The sequence below is a fragment of the Humulus lupulus genome, chromosome 8 (assembly GCF_963169125.1).
Source record: "Humulus lupulus chromosome 8, drHumLupu1.1, whole genome shotgun sequence".
NCBI lineage: Eukaryota > Viridiplantae > Streptophyta > Magnoliopsida > Rosales > Cannabaceae > Humulus > Humulus lupulus.
Window position 1 is genome coordinate 123947685 of NC_084800.1, and position 15524 is coordinate 123963208.

The window sequence follows — 15524 nt, forward strand, 5'->3', positions numbered from 1 at the left end:
CTAATTGTAGGGAGAAGTTATTATTAGTATAATTCCTTTGTAAATAGGATTATGATCTAATGTATTTGATGTAAGACTTTTATTTTGGGCTTACATTAACATTTTAATTGTTTTATTAAAATATGGGTTGTTGGATAGTTCTTTGCTGTATTAGCCCATATAATTAGTGATCTATAGTTAATGAGCTTAGCATCTGTGCGAAGTCTAGTTGAAGCAGAAGTGTATGCTTTTTAGTTGACTGAAGCCTTTGATGATAAGACTCAGCCCAACTAGGGTTATGTAGCTAATTCCTCTCCCTAACTCTATAAATACGTATTGTCTCATCACAATTGTATGGTTTTTTTGGTTGATCTATATTGATCTGCTTCTAATTTATAGATCTAGGGAGGAAAACTTATTAATTGGTTAGAATTGCACTACAAAATCTCAATTATTGTTATGGAACAATCAAATATGTGTTCTTAATTTTTATTCAATTTCTGATTGTGCTCTAAATTATACACAATCATGCATCCTGGTGTTTTATTAATTTTTAACATGTGGTATCAGAGCCTATTGTATATGATTTATGATCTATATTTTGTTTAACCATCAATTAACATAGGTTATTTTTTCTAATTACATATTAATTTCATTATTATTTTATGTTGAATTTTTTAAAGTTTGATCCTAAAATATTAGGGCTTTTATTTCTCATGAAATTATCTTTCTATTGATATATTATGCTAAATTTCGTTTCGTAATTTATGAGAATTTCATGTTTAAAGTTTTAGGATTTTACATAAAATTATTATAAACTTAATTCATTGATTTTTTTTTAATATACTGGTTAAAATTTGAAATTGATAAGTAATTTGTAGTTATACATGAATTATATAGTTTAAGATTCGTTTAATTTCCTATATGACCAAACTTTTTATGTTCAATTTCAAGCTTTTCCCTTTGTTATTATTTTTGGCAATTGTAGCTTTGGGTCTACTTGTTTTTATTGTTTCGCTTGAATTAAACTCCATAAATCCATTAGAAATTCCATTCCGATCAAAACCTCTCAACCCATCGTCAAAATCACGCAATTTTTGGCCGAAAATCCACCTTCGACCCCCCTGGATGAAATCGAGTCGCGCAACCCGCCTCAAGACCCGGCTAGAGGTTCAAGACAACCTCCTCGAGCGATGCCCACTCTTGGGCAGGGGTGTGTGGCACAATTTCCGATGTCTTTTTTCAACGATTTCTTTTTCCACCAAGATTAGAATTAAATTTTCAAGTTTTCTATGATTTTTAATTAATTTCTTACTACGTCTAATATTTTTTATTTAATTAATGATAATTATGCATTTAAAAAATAAGTAAAAATAATTTCTAATTTTTACTAGAAATCTTCCAATCATAGAAAATTATTTGGATATTTTCTCGATTTATTAGACATAGTCACTCTCTTAGTTTAACTTATCTAGTTGATGTAATCTCCACCATCACTTTTTCTTTTATTTTTATTCATATTCTTTTATAATTTATTGTTCTAATATAAAATAAAAAAACTTGATTGTTTAAATATCAAACTAATGTGTTATGGTGGACACTTTATTTTGATTATCAAAATATATTTATGAGCAAATTTTTTTGTTTGAGAATTTGGTTCAGAATATTATAATTATCATTACCAAAGTGATTTGATTTAATACATTTCAACGACTGTTATATCACCAAATTTCATTTGTTTTTGTAGAAAATATTTCCTTTTGGTGATTAATATGTGTAATTACTTGCCCAAATGAGGTAGTTATATGTATTAGTTATGGTCCATGAAGTGTTTTAATAATAAATGTGCATGTTTAAAATTATTTGTCCAAAGGTAATAATCTTGACGTGTATATTTGTTGTAATTTTTTTTTGTTTGAATCAATGTATATTTCTTAAGAATTTATTTGCCAAAAGGTAATAAATTTTTAATTTATATATTTTTTTCTTTTACACTTCATGGAGGGAGATGATATGTGTATCGTATTCTCACCCCAAAGGGGAGTTTATGATGACTATCTTGACTCTATTTTTATATTTTCTTATTTTCTTGCTCATAATTTAATCCAGTTGCTCTTTTTTGTATTTATAGTTATTTTTAGTGAACAACAATAATGCCTCCATTGAACTTCTGACTGGGCCCAACTACAAGAAATGATTATCCTTTAGTTGCAGTCTACTTTCCCAATTGTTTTGAATAATATTTTTTATGTTCATTCGTATTAGACACATTTCGTTTAGCTTCTGCTATTAGATAAACTTAAATATATATATTTTTTCATTTTTTTTCTTTCTTCAAATAATAAAGTAGACATTATGTTTGACTCCCCAGTTATTTGCCATTATTTTGTTTATTCTGGTTGTCTTTAATTAAAATTGTCATTCATTTTTCGTTTACTTTTCTATTGAGGACAAATCTTTTTCTATTATGGCACATGTTATCCTTGTTTTCCACCGTGACACGTGGCATGACCCAAAGTGTAACGTACCAAATTTCCTAATAAGGCTTAGGGCCTTGATTAGGGGGCCAGGATGACGAATTTTAGAATTATATGATTATGTGATATTTATGTGTATCATTATGTGATTATGTGAGTTATATCATAATATAACTTGATATGCATGTTTAGGTGTATTAAATATGCATGTAGACCCATTTATGTTTAATTGGGCAATTTTCATAATTTGGTCCTTTTTGGATATATTTGGCATATATGTGGTATGTGTGTGGTGCTTCATTATTATTTGGTTATATTTGAGATATTTGGCATGAGACGATCCTAGCGAGCAAAGTAGTAGTCACCCTTACCTTCAGCTGAAGGAAACCTTAGAAAACAGAGCATCACCTCAAACAACTCATTTCTCCCTCTCCCTCTCAGTTAGCTTTCTCTCTCTTTATCTCTTGAAAGTTTTGATTGAAAGTTTGGGTTTTTGAAGGATTTAAGCTAGGAAACTGTTTGAATGAAGCTAGGAGGCCATTACAACTATTAAGGTAATGATTTTAACCTTTGATTTCTCGAGTTTTTGAGTTTTCCTAGTTGTGTTCTTGGGCTGTTCTTGAGCTTCAAAACTCAAGTTGTGATTTTGAGTTTTAATGGTGTTTTGATTGTGTTTGGACTTGGGTTTTGATGAGGTTGAGGTATTGATGAGGTTTTGGGGTAAATTATAAGTTTGGATGGTGTTTAGGTTGGTTTTGAAGTTTGGGATTCAGGGGAAAACGCAGGGGAGAAAACTAGAAAATTATGGTCTGTCGAACTGGCGCCCCAGCGCTCGGCAGGGGAGAGCATGGGTGCTCTCTTGCTTGGGGCAACGCCCTAGCGCTACCCATGGGTGCCCCATCGCTATGTCTGTTTCAACAAGACCCATTTTTAGGGCTTGGGAGGACTTTGGGGGCTCAAGGAATGGTTCCACCACCCCGTTAGGTGGATTGGAAGTCCCAAGAGCACGGGAATGGTTCCAGAGTTTGTTTTTAAGGATTGAATCTTATGAGGTTATTATTTTATGGTTGTGACTAGGTTACCGTTAGGGCTCAAGACATGATCGTGCTCGAGGGTCGTTCATTGGTAACCTGTGCTTGGACTAAAGGTAAGAAAACTGCACCCAATATGTGGTGCATGTGATATATGTGATTATGGTATAGAAGGAATGTGAATATGGAATTTGCCAAAGCTTGAGTCTTTGTAATTGTGCATGATTATAATTATGCTTGTGATTATGGATTAAGCATGTTGAATGCCTTATATCTGTATATTTGACATTGATATATGCATGGGGTGCATTGCTTACTTGTGAGTGGTACTGACTCATTAGTTAGAAATGACACGGGTCGTATGAAATTGACCTATGAGTCAAGAGCGACATAAGTGTATTGACTTATGAGGATCACGAGGCTAAAAACCTCGTTGATCGTGACGAGAAGGATATGGATCCTAAAAAGGAGGATCCAGAGGTAGTCCACCTGAGGCAACAGGTTTTGGATCAAGAAGCCAGGATAACTGAACAAAAAGAAGCCACCCGCCAAATGCAAGAGTCTCTCCCGGCTCTTCAAGCCTTTATTGCTGCCTAAGGATTGGCAGCCATTCCTTCAGACGTTCCTCCTCCAGGAACACAACCGCCTGTCCCACCTATCAGGACTGGCGTACCAAACGATGCTAGCTCAATTCTTCCTCCGGGACCATCCCCGCACCCTGGAGCTGGTCCATCGAATCCTACTCATGAGAAAGGAAAAGAAAAAATGGTCGATCCTATTGGAAAAAAAAATCCCCAGAAGAAAGCTCACCCCGTTCCAAGAACCGGGGCTAACCCAAAGCAGTTCCCTGGAAAAAAATGGATAAATCCTATCCCAAGAGGGGATCATCCGAATGATCAGCATGGGAAGTGCCCATAGGGTATTAAGCCCCAGAATGTCCCTAAACAGGATGAGCGGGAACAATGCTTTTATCCCAGCACCTCCGTAAACAAGGATCACGGAGGGCGAAAACACGGAGAAGATCCAGAAGCAATCAGTTTGGGAGACGATACTTCTCAAGTAGACTTGCGTGATGGCCTCATCGCCCGAAATGAGAGGGACGACAAGGAAAATATTCACCCCCGAGGAGGCGACTTGAGGAATTACTCAATGATAGGAGGAACGAGAGAGTCCCCATGGACGATGGAATGGCCAGACAGTTCATGGAATAGCTGGTTGCTCTTAAAATAGTCACGGACCGCTTGGTCCGGAAACAAGAAGGTGGAGGCTCCGATTCCGAAGAAGAAGAAAATGAGCCATGCGCCAAGCACATACTGGATGTTGTGCTACCAAAGGGATTCAAGATGTCAGACCTACCCGCCTATACCAGGAACACGGACCCTAGAGATCACTTGTCCTGCTACAATCGACTGATGACTGTAGCTGACGTCTGCGACAACGACACGTGCCTATGTTTCTCAATCACTCTGGCAGGACCTGCAGAAGAGTGGTGGAAAAGACTTAAGGCGGGGTCGATCTAGTCTTGGTCAGAAATGCAGTTAACATTTCGTAAACAGTTCGTGGCTACCATAAAGCTGGACATGCAAGTTAGTGCGTTGACCAATGTCAAGAAACATCCCATAGAAACCCTTAGGGCTTACATCCAACGCTTCACATAGGAGGCCTAAAAAAATAAGGTGGATGACGGACAACGTCTGGTGGCTCTCCAATCCAGGATTAGAGTTGATTCCCCTCTCTAGGATGACATGCAGCGCAGCAAGGTGGCCACTCTTGAAGAATTCATCAGGAGGGCCCAAGGTTTCATCAACTGGGAAGAGGCCCGAATCCAAGCCTTTGGGTGGCAGCCAGCAACCCAGCCGACCGCCCAAACCTTCACCGGATACAGAGGGCAATATCTGGCAAATATCTATCTGACACCCCTAATAGCGTTTGGATCCACTAGGACCCTTAGGATTCCATTCATGACACCGGCGGTCTATGGGCCCACTTCAACGGGGTATGCTCCGGCTCCATTAGCCCCATTTTCTGGGTACGGAGTGGCACCTACCGGAAACAATGTCGCTCCTGACGGTGCCCAACCGCCTCAAGTTGGAGAAGCTGAGGCAAGCATAAACCCCTCATGGGGAAAGATATTGAGCAAGAGTTAGAACCAATTAGAGTCATAAAAGAAGGGAAAAAAGGGGTACGAGCCCCAATACATGGAATATACCAACCTGGTTGACACACAGGAAAATATCTACCTAGCAACGGGCAATGTAGTCCATTACCGGAAGCCAGTCCCCATGTTTAAAGAGGGAAATAATTCGAGGAACACCAACAAAAGGTGCACCTACCACAAGGGCGTGGGTCACACGACTGAAGAATGTCGTCAGCTGAAGGATGAGATTGAGAACCTGATCAAACTTGGGCATCTCCACCATTGGGTCAGGATGCAACAAGGGGTTTTGAGACAGCCAACAGCTCCTGAACAACCTATGGCCCCGAGTGCATCTGAATTGTACCGACCTCCTCAGGGAGGGTACGCTACAGGTTCAGGAGCACAAACCCCCAAGGGGCCCCAATAGTACAAGCATATGGGCTCGGAATGACATATCCTCCCGGAATCGTGCCTCCACGGGTAGATGGCCACCATATCAGGAGGCTCGCATCTGGGAGGACCATTCGGGAATGATCAGAAAAGGTACCTCAGCGAGCTCTATCATGACCATGAGGTATGCGCCTTGGTCCAAACTCTGGCCCAGTGCCCTAAGTTGACGAACCTGCCCATCACATTCACGGAAGAGGATGCCCAAAACGTTCATTTCCCGCATCATGACCCTTTGGTCATTGATGCCTAAATTTCCAACAAAAGGGTATCCGGAGTGTTGGTGGATGACAAGAGCTTTGTCAATGTACTATTCAAGCTAGCCTTCACAACAATTGGATTGACAAAGGCAGATCTGGCCTCATGCCCAACACAGATCTACGACTTCAATGGGGATTCATTGCTCCCGATGGGTAAGATTCAACTACCTGTGACGTTGGGTAACGAGGTTCAGGGCTCGTTCAAATATTGTACTTTCATAGTGGTGGACTGCCCCACTATGTACAACATAATTTTTGGTTGTCCCGTTTTAGTTGATTTCACGCCATCACCTCCATCCGCTATATCTGCATGAAGTTCCCATGCGATAATGGAGGAGTGGGAATTGTGCGAGGAGATCAAAAAGGCTCCCGAAAGTGCTATCACGTCTCCGCCCAACCAATCTTCATGGTTCGCGAAGAGCCTCTTGAAGAAGAAAACACTGGTCCAATCCCACCACCACAGATAGCATGGAGGATGGTCTGGGAGGAGGACGGATTGGATTCGTGGATAGAAGCAGATAGGGCATTAGAACCCATGGAGGAGGTGGAGGAGGTGTGCATCAATGACAGTGACCCGACCAAAGTAATCCGAATCAGGAGAAACCTCAACTCGGAGGTCAGGGCTGCCATAATTGCCCGGGTGAAAGAGAACCAAGATGTCCTGGCCTGGTCTCATTCCGATATGACTGGGATCAATCGTAACGTCATATGTCACGCCCTGAACATTGATGAAAATGCAACTCCCGTCCGGCAGAAGCGGAGATCCCTAGGGGCGGAGAGGGCAGAAGCCCTCAAGTTAGAAGTTGAGAAGTTGTCCTCGATTAACTTCATTCGGGAGGCTTTGTATCCCGTTTGGCTGGCCAATCCAGTGTTGGTACCAAAGTCGAATGGGAAGTGGAGGACTTGCATCGACTTCACTGATCTTAACAAGGCCTGCCCAAAAGATTGCTTCCCTCTGCCCCAGATTGACCAGATGGTGGATGCTACATCCGGGTATGAGTTGTTAAGTTTCATGGATGCCTACGCCGGCCGCAACCAGATCTCAATTCATGTAGCAGACCAGGAACACACCAGCTTCCAGACAAACAAAGGTGTATACTGCTACAACTTAAGAACGCTGGTGCCACCTATCAGAGGTTGGTCAATAGGATGTTTCGGAACCAATTGGGGAAGAATATGGAAGTCTACATAGACGACATGTTTGTCAAATCCAAGACCTTGGTTGAACATGCGGGTGACTTGGTAGAAGCATTTGAATGTCTTTGTGCTTTGAATGTCCACAGACAAGTGCATCCCATTCTTCAATATACCTTGTGGAAGCCAGAGGTTTGAATGGACGGCTAAGTGTGAAGAGGCCTTCCAAAAATTGAAGGAACATTTGGCCCAGGCGCCAATCTTGTCGAAACTAGTGGAGGGGGAGCCATTGTACCTGTATTTGGCAGTGTCGGAACACGCCATCGGTGCTGCTTTAGTGCGAGAAAAGGGAAAGGTCTAGCGCCTGGTCTATTACGTCAGCAAAAGGTTGCTGGGCGCGGAGTCTAGATACCCAATAATCGAGAAGCTGACATTTTGCTTACTGTCCGCCTCGAGGAAGCTGAGACCTTACTTTCAAGCCCATGCTATTAAGGTATTGGAAAACCACCCCCTACGACAAGTACTACAGAAACCCGAATCATCGGGGAAACTCCTGAGGTGGGCCATGGAGCTTATTTAGTTTAACATAGCATATGTCCCTAGGATTTCTATTAAGGGACAAGCCCTGGCTGACTTCATCTCAGAATGCACTGGAATAACCGAAGATAAAGAACCCGTCGACCCCATAATGCCTCTATGGAAAATCTTCGTAGATGGAACCTCAAATGAAAATGGGGCCGGGGCCAGGATCATCTTGATATCCCCTCAAGGTCACCAGTTGCAAAGCGCCCTACGCTTCCAGTTCAAAGCGTCAAACAACGAGGCTGAGCACGAGGCCATGCTGGCCAGACTGCACTTGGCCAAGGAGGTAGGAGCAGCAAATATAGAACTCCATAGTGACTCCCAATTGGTGGTCGCGCATATTTCAGGGGAATACCAAAAGAATGGGATGAAGATGGTGCCTACGTGACACGAACCTGGGAATTACTCCAATGTTTCAAGAAATACTTCATCTGCCAGATCCCCAAGGAACATAATGTGTTTGCAAACATATTGGCCAAATTGGCCACGAATGTTGAAGTAGAACTCTCTGGGGTGGTCCCAATCAACCATCTACCTGTGCCTAGTATTCAAGCCCCTGCAATCATTAGTGCCATTGATTACTCTACGTCTTGGATGGGCCCTCTCATCCAGCACCTAACCACTAAGAAATTTCCCATGGATAGGGCTGCCACCATGAAGCTTCAGTACCAGGCTCCTAGATACATCATGATGGATGACAAATTCTATTACAGGGGGTTGTCCATGCCCTATCTTCGATGCGTATCCAGAACAGAAATAAGTGCAATCATGCACGAAGTGAATGAAGGTTTTTGCAGAGGTCACACAGCTAGACTCAGCTTGTCCAAGAAAATCCTAAGGTAAGGATATTTCTATACAACGATGAAGAAGGATTGTGTTGATTACGTCCGTAAATGTGAACATTGCCAAAGGTATGCAAAGATCCCGTGAGCCCCTCCAACGAAAATAACCCTGATGACCAGTCCCTGGCATTTCGCAATGTGGGGAATCAATTTAGTTGGATCACTCCCGATGGGGGAGGGTGGAGTAAAATACGCCATTGTAGCCGTCGGCAATTACACCAACTGGGTCGAAGTGGAACCAATGAGCACAATCACCTCCAAAAAATCCTTGGACTTCTTCATAAAAAACATTGTGTGCTGATACGACCTCCCTCACAAAATCGTGTCCGACAACGGGAAGTAATTTGATAGCGTCCACTTCGCTGACTTCTATGAAAGACACTACATCATCAAAAGCTTCTCCGCAGTCACAAGGCCTCAAGAAAACAGGAAAACAAAGGCCGTGGACAAGATTTTGAAGGGGACACTAAAGAAAAAGGTGCAAGCTTGCAATAGCAAGTGGTCAAAAGAGTTTCCCTGCGTCCTATGGGCCTACCGGTCAACCAAAAGAACGTCAACTGGACATAATCCCTATTCAATGGTGTACAGATGCGAAGTGGTCATCCCAATCCTGTCTCACAGACGAGACACATACAATCCCATCCGGAACCACACCTTACTCCAAGAATCCCTAGACCTCGGTGAAGAGATCCGAGAGAAGTCACAGGTGCAACTGAAGATGTATTAGGGAAAGATCTTTAGGTACTTTAATTCTAAAGTTAAGAGTTAGAGGTTCGAAACCAGCGATGTAGTCCTCAGAAAAGTCTTCCCTGCAACTCAAGATCCAGGAGTGGGGGTTCTGGGACCAAATTGGGAAGGACCCTATGAAATGCAAAACGAAATATGTCCGGGAATGTATCACTTAAGGCGACTAGATGGAACGAAGGTCCCAAGGGCCTAGAATGCAGAACACCTCCGCCAATACTATCAGTAGTCGGGAGGATCCAATTCTGTTCTTTTCTAATTTTTTTTATGTACGCCCCAGGGCGATTTCTTTTTTAATGAAAATGGTGTATACAAAACATCATAAGAAATGTTGTAAGAAAGGAAAAGTTTGCGTCCATCTTCATTTTTTACACAAACAAGTGACCTAAGACTACACTCTTCGATCACTTGGGAGGTAAGTTCATCTATACAAGTCTAGGAATAAAGAAAAAAAGGATGCAAAGCTCAGAGCTTAGTCCTGATCCAGACTCGTATAGACTAGGGGTGCAAAATCTGACTCCCAACAAAACAGGGTGCAAGGCTCAAAGCCCAATCCTAACCCAGACCTATATGCTCCGAGGGTTCAAAACCCAACCCCTAAAAATTGGTCCAGAGAGCTTAGTTCCGATCCAGACTAGTATAGACTGGGGGTGTAAAATCCGACTCCCAACAAAACAGGGTGCAAGGCTCAAAGCCCAATCCTAACCCAGACCTATATGCTTCGAGGGTTCAAAACCCAACCCCTAAAAATTGGTCTAGACCTAACGTGGTCCCAGATAACCAAATACCTATTCATGTTTCCTTTACAATGGCCCAGAATCATTAAAATGTGAATTTTAGGTTTAAATTGGTTAAAGTCAGTCTTATAAATGGCCCAGGCCGTTGGAACCTGAACCTCAGTTTCGAAATAAGCTAATCAATTAATCTATGATGGTCCAGACCATTGAAACCTGAACTCGGGACAAATAAATCAGATGACAGTTATTAACTCCTTAACGGTCCAAACCATCAGGAACCTGAACCTCGGGTTCAGAACGAGTTAACTAATTACGTCATATCTAAAACAAATCTCCGACGGTCCAGGCCGTTGGAATCTAAACCATAGATTCGAGATAAACTAGTTAAGCTATATTGGTTAAGTCCAAAACAGTCCAGGCTGTCAAGACCCGAACGTGGGTCTTAGGACAGGTTAAATACCTTCTATAATATTCCCCTAGTTGTCTTGGCCATTGGAACCAGGACCCAATATTCAACTTGAATTCATACAGAGTGATAAAACACTTTGTGAATCTAGAAGAAAAAAATAAACGAATATAAAGTGAAAACCATTATGTAGAGAAAAATCAATATATAACATTATAGGTGATAAAAATTGTCTTGGATGCATCAACGTCCATAAATATAATACAACTACAAAAATAGAAAGGAAGCCCATCTATACAAGTCCAGGAACAAAGAAAAAAAAAGGATGCAAAGCTCAGAGCTTAGTCCTGATCCAGACCCATATAGATTGGGGGTGCAAAACCCAACTCCCAACAAAACAGGGTGCATGGCTCAAAGCCCAATCCTAACCTGGGCCTATATGCTATTGGGGGTTCAAAACCCAACCCCTAAAAATTGGTCCAGACCTAACGTGGTCGCAGATAACCAAATCCATATTCATGTCTCCCTTACAATGGCCGAGAACCATTGAAACGTGAATTTTAGGTTTAAATTGGTTAAAGTTAGTCTTATAAATGGCCCAGGGCATTGGAACTTGAACCTCAATTTCAAAATAAGCTAATCAATTAATCTCCGATAGTCCAGACCATTGAAACCTGAACACCAGAGTCAGGACAAATAAATCGAATGATAGTTATTAACTCCTTAATGGTCCAGGCCATCGGGAACCTGAACCTCGGGTTTGGAATGAGTTAAATAATTAAGTCATATCTAAAACAAATCTCCAACAGTCCAGGCCGTCGGAACTTGAACCACAGAGTCGAGATAAACTAGTTAAGTTATATTGGTTAAGTCCAAAATGATCCAGGCCTAACATGGGTCTCATGATAGGTTAAATACCTTCTACAATATTCCCCTAGTTGTCTTGGCCATTGGAACCAAGACCCAATATTCAACTTGAATTCATGCAGAGTGATAAAACATTTTGTGAATCTAGAAGAAAAAATAAACGAATATAAAGTGGAAACCATTGTGTAGAGAAAAGTCAATATATAACAATACGGATGATAAAAATTGTCTTGGACGCATCCGCATCCATAAGTATAATACAACTAAAAAAACAGAAAGGAAGCCCTAATTAAAATACAGAGGCCCAGGCCTAGGCTTCATTCTTATCCGAGACATCTAGAACATTCTCACCCTGTTCATCCCCATCTAGGAGCGCCGCATCAGCTTTCTCCTTGGCTTTGAATTCAACCTTCTTTGCAAATGGACCCAGATAGAGGAGGAGATTCATGTTCTTGCCTTGGAGCCAGGCCATGTAAATGGCCTCGTCAAAAGTGACTGGCAATATCTCATCATCCTGTTCCTTATCCTAGTGAGCCTCCTCGTTCCGCTTCATCTCCAGCTGAACCATGCCCTCCAAAGCCTAGTTCCGGGAATCAAGGTTTTCCACCTACTCCCGCTCCTGGTGAAGTTGGGCCTTAGCTGCCTCCAGAAGGGCTTTGATCGAAGCCTCCGAGCCATAAACATGACGTAGTTGTGCCTCCAGGTTGTCCACCGACTTCTTATGTTCGGCGTCCTTCTTGAACAAAGCTTCCTCATGCTGAGCCTGAACTCGGGAAACCTCCTCATGCTCAGCCTCAATTCATGCAGCCTCATTGGCAAGGGCCTCCCTAGCAACTTCCCGTTGATTAACGGCCCCCTCCAGTTCCATCTGGGTCGTCTCCAGCTTCACAGGCATCTCAGGCACCAAATTCGCATTCCTATGGGCATACAAGACATCCTGGAACAAATCAAAGTTAGATATTTTACAAGGAATAATGATGGTAAAATAAAAGATTAGATGGGCATGCGGCTTACAGCGGTGGCCTGATGAAAAATGGCCTGGGTGACGAAAAAGGCATCCTGGCTAGCCAAGGTGGCATATCGCTTGAGCTAAAGATTGGACATGGTAGCCCCCACCTGGGCCAGCAAATCCATAGCAAGCAGAGTCGTGTCCTGCCCCAACTTAGGCCGAAACTCGATCTTGGCTACAAGTCGGTCCATGATCTATTGGGGAGCACTGAAGGCCTCTGGATGTTCGGCAAACTCCACCTTCCACTAGATGTTCAGGGCCCTGTACATCTCGTCTCGTTTGTCTCGGCCGTCATCCCAAGCCCGGGACACCATTTTTATCCTCTCCTCCTGGAGGACCAGGTCCTCTTCCTCGAGAATGACTGGGTTGACGGGAAGCCTTGGAGCCTCCGGGACCTCTTGCGTAACAATGAGGCTTTCCCCGGAGGAATGCTCCTCGGCTAGGGCTGGATCCTTGGTCTTGTTCCTCTTGGCCCACTTTGAAGACCCCGCGGCAACCGAGTCCGCTTTCCTCTTGGTCGTCCCTCCTCCTTCAGAAGGTTCCTGCTCCAAATTAATAACTTGGAGAGGAGCAGGCTGGGGCGGGTCCGTTTTGGCATGCACCACCGGGATGGAACTTGCAGCTGGACCCCTCTTAGAAGCTTCCCGGACTAAATCTGAATCCCCGAGAATCAGCTCCATAATTTTCTTTTTGGTCGGCCCCTTGGCGACCCTTTTCACTGAAGCCATGGTTGCGGCCGCTCTGGCCTTGATCATCTCCTTCATCTTGGCCATAGGTTTGGACATCTCTGGATCACCTGAGATAGGCAGAAAAGGAAAAATGATCAGTATAATACATGAATGCGGATAAAAGTAAAAAATAAAATAAACATTTAAGTCTAAAGTCCTCTGAGATGAACCCTTATCTAAGGAACGGGCACGACTCAACTCCCCAAGGGCGAAAGAATGAATTCGGTCCCCCATGTCATCCAGGTCCAAAATGATACAATATTGGAGGAACCAAGACGAGTGCATGAGGGTCAGTGTGTCTATAATAATGGGGCAAGGAAGCCCCACGCTGCTAACAATCTCGGTCAAATAATCCTGGTATTGTTGCATAGTCCTAACTAAGCCCTCAAAATGAGGGGCATAAGTTAAAATTAGAGGCGATTTACCTTGCCCCGAAATGCTAGCTCTGGGAGCTTCGGTGTTAGGCTGCCTTCCCTCGAGAAGGGCGTCCAATTCTTTGGATTCGGCCCTCTCCGCCTGATGGGCCTGCTCTTTTCACACCTTGTCTGTGTCTGCCTTGGTCGCAGCCTCCGCTGCTTTGATGTGGATGAGGGCCAGCTCCTCCCTCAGGGCGGGAACCCTCTCGCATTGTAGCCCCCAGAAGTTGGGAGCATCTATCAACTGCTTCGTGGAAATCAACCTGACCAACCAAGGATTCTCCGTAGTAATGAAGCCCCCCACGTCCAGCTCCACAACACTCAGAGTGGCATAGAAATTTTTTTGATCCAAGATCGATTCACTGAACCAGGTCTGAGCATATGGACCTGTGTTCCAGGATTGTGACTGTCCAATAAAAAAACTAAAGGCTGCATAGGAAGTGGAGAAGGATAACTTACCCACACGTTGGAAGTCCAGCATCAAAGTGGGGCTCTTCTCTAGGAGGAACCCATATATCATGAACCAATAGTGCCTGTAACGCCCTACTACCCAGGGACTGTTACGTAGCATTTTAAATAGTGTTGTCGCTAACTGAGCCATTTGGTCATAATCGTGTAACTAAGTGTGATTAACGATTTAGGGTTAAAATTTTTGTTCAAAGATAAAATGTTTCACTAAAATGTTTACGGTATACATTAGGATCCCAAAACATATATTTTAAATGTTAATTACAATAAAGATTTACAACCAGCTGGCCTAAGCGACATAATATGGTTTAACCCTAGTTCCTCTTTAAACCCTTAGCCGTGGTGGTTGAGCAGCCGCATATGTACACATCGTCACCTAAGCTCTCCAACTCAAGGATGGTCGAGCTTTCTTTTGCCTTTACCTGCACCATATAGCATTCGTGAGCCAAGGCTCAATAAGAAAACTCAATATGCTCATGAACAGGTAATAACATGTCACTGAATCATAATAAGCATGCCTAGCAGTAATAACCCTACTCATGCATGGAAGCAGGTACAAATAAATGTTTGTGGAGTCATGTGCTCTGAGTAGATGACTAATAAGTCTCTTGCTCTGAGGTAGATGACTAATAAGTCTCTCTGAGGTAGATGACTAATAAGTCATACTCTTTATAGATGACTAATAAGTCTATCCCTGTGGAGATTATTGATAAGTCTACCTCTGTATAGATGACTAATAAGTCTATCTATGAGTAGATGACTAATAAGTCTATCTCTGTGTAGATGACTGATAAGTCTATCTCAGTTTAGATGACTGATAAGTCTATCTCTGTGTAGATGACTGATAAGTCTGTCTCCATATAGATGATTGATAAGTCTATCTCTGTTTAGATGACTGATAAGTCTATCTCTGTATAGATGACTGATAAGTCTATCTCTGTTTAGATGACTAATAAGTCTATCTCTGAAGTCCCACACCCTCCTAGCCATGTGACGTATCAATCACTTGAGCTTATAGCCCTGGCTCTATGGAACCAGCCTTTAGCCTAGACAAGCGCTTTTGTTTTCATCGATCTTAGGGTCGGTCAAGCTTTTAATGCTTATTCTGATTAGATCTAATCATTTTGGCTTGTGTTAAACACATTAATGCCATTCTTGACTATTAATCCAATACCATACCAGCGCTCAGTATCACCGCTAAACTTGATTGATAAGTCACGGCTTCAGGATCAATACTAAACACCATTGTCGTTCTCTGAC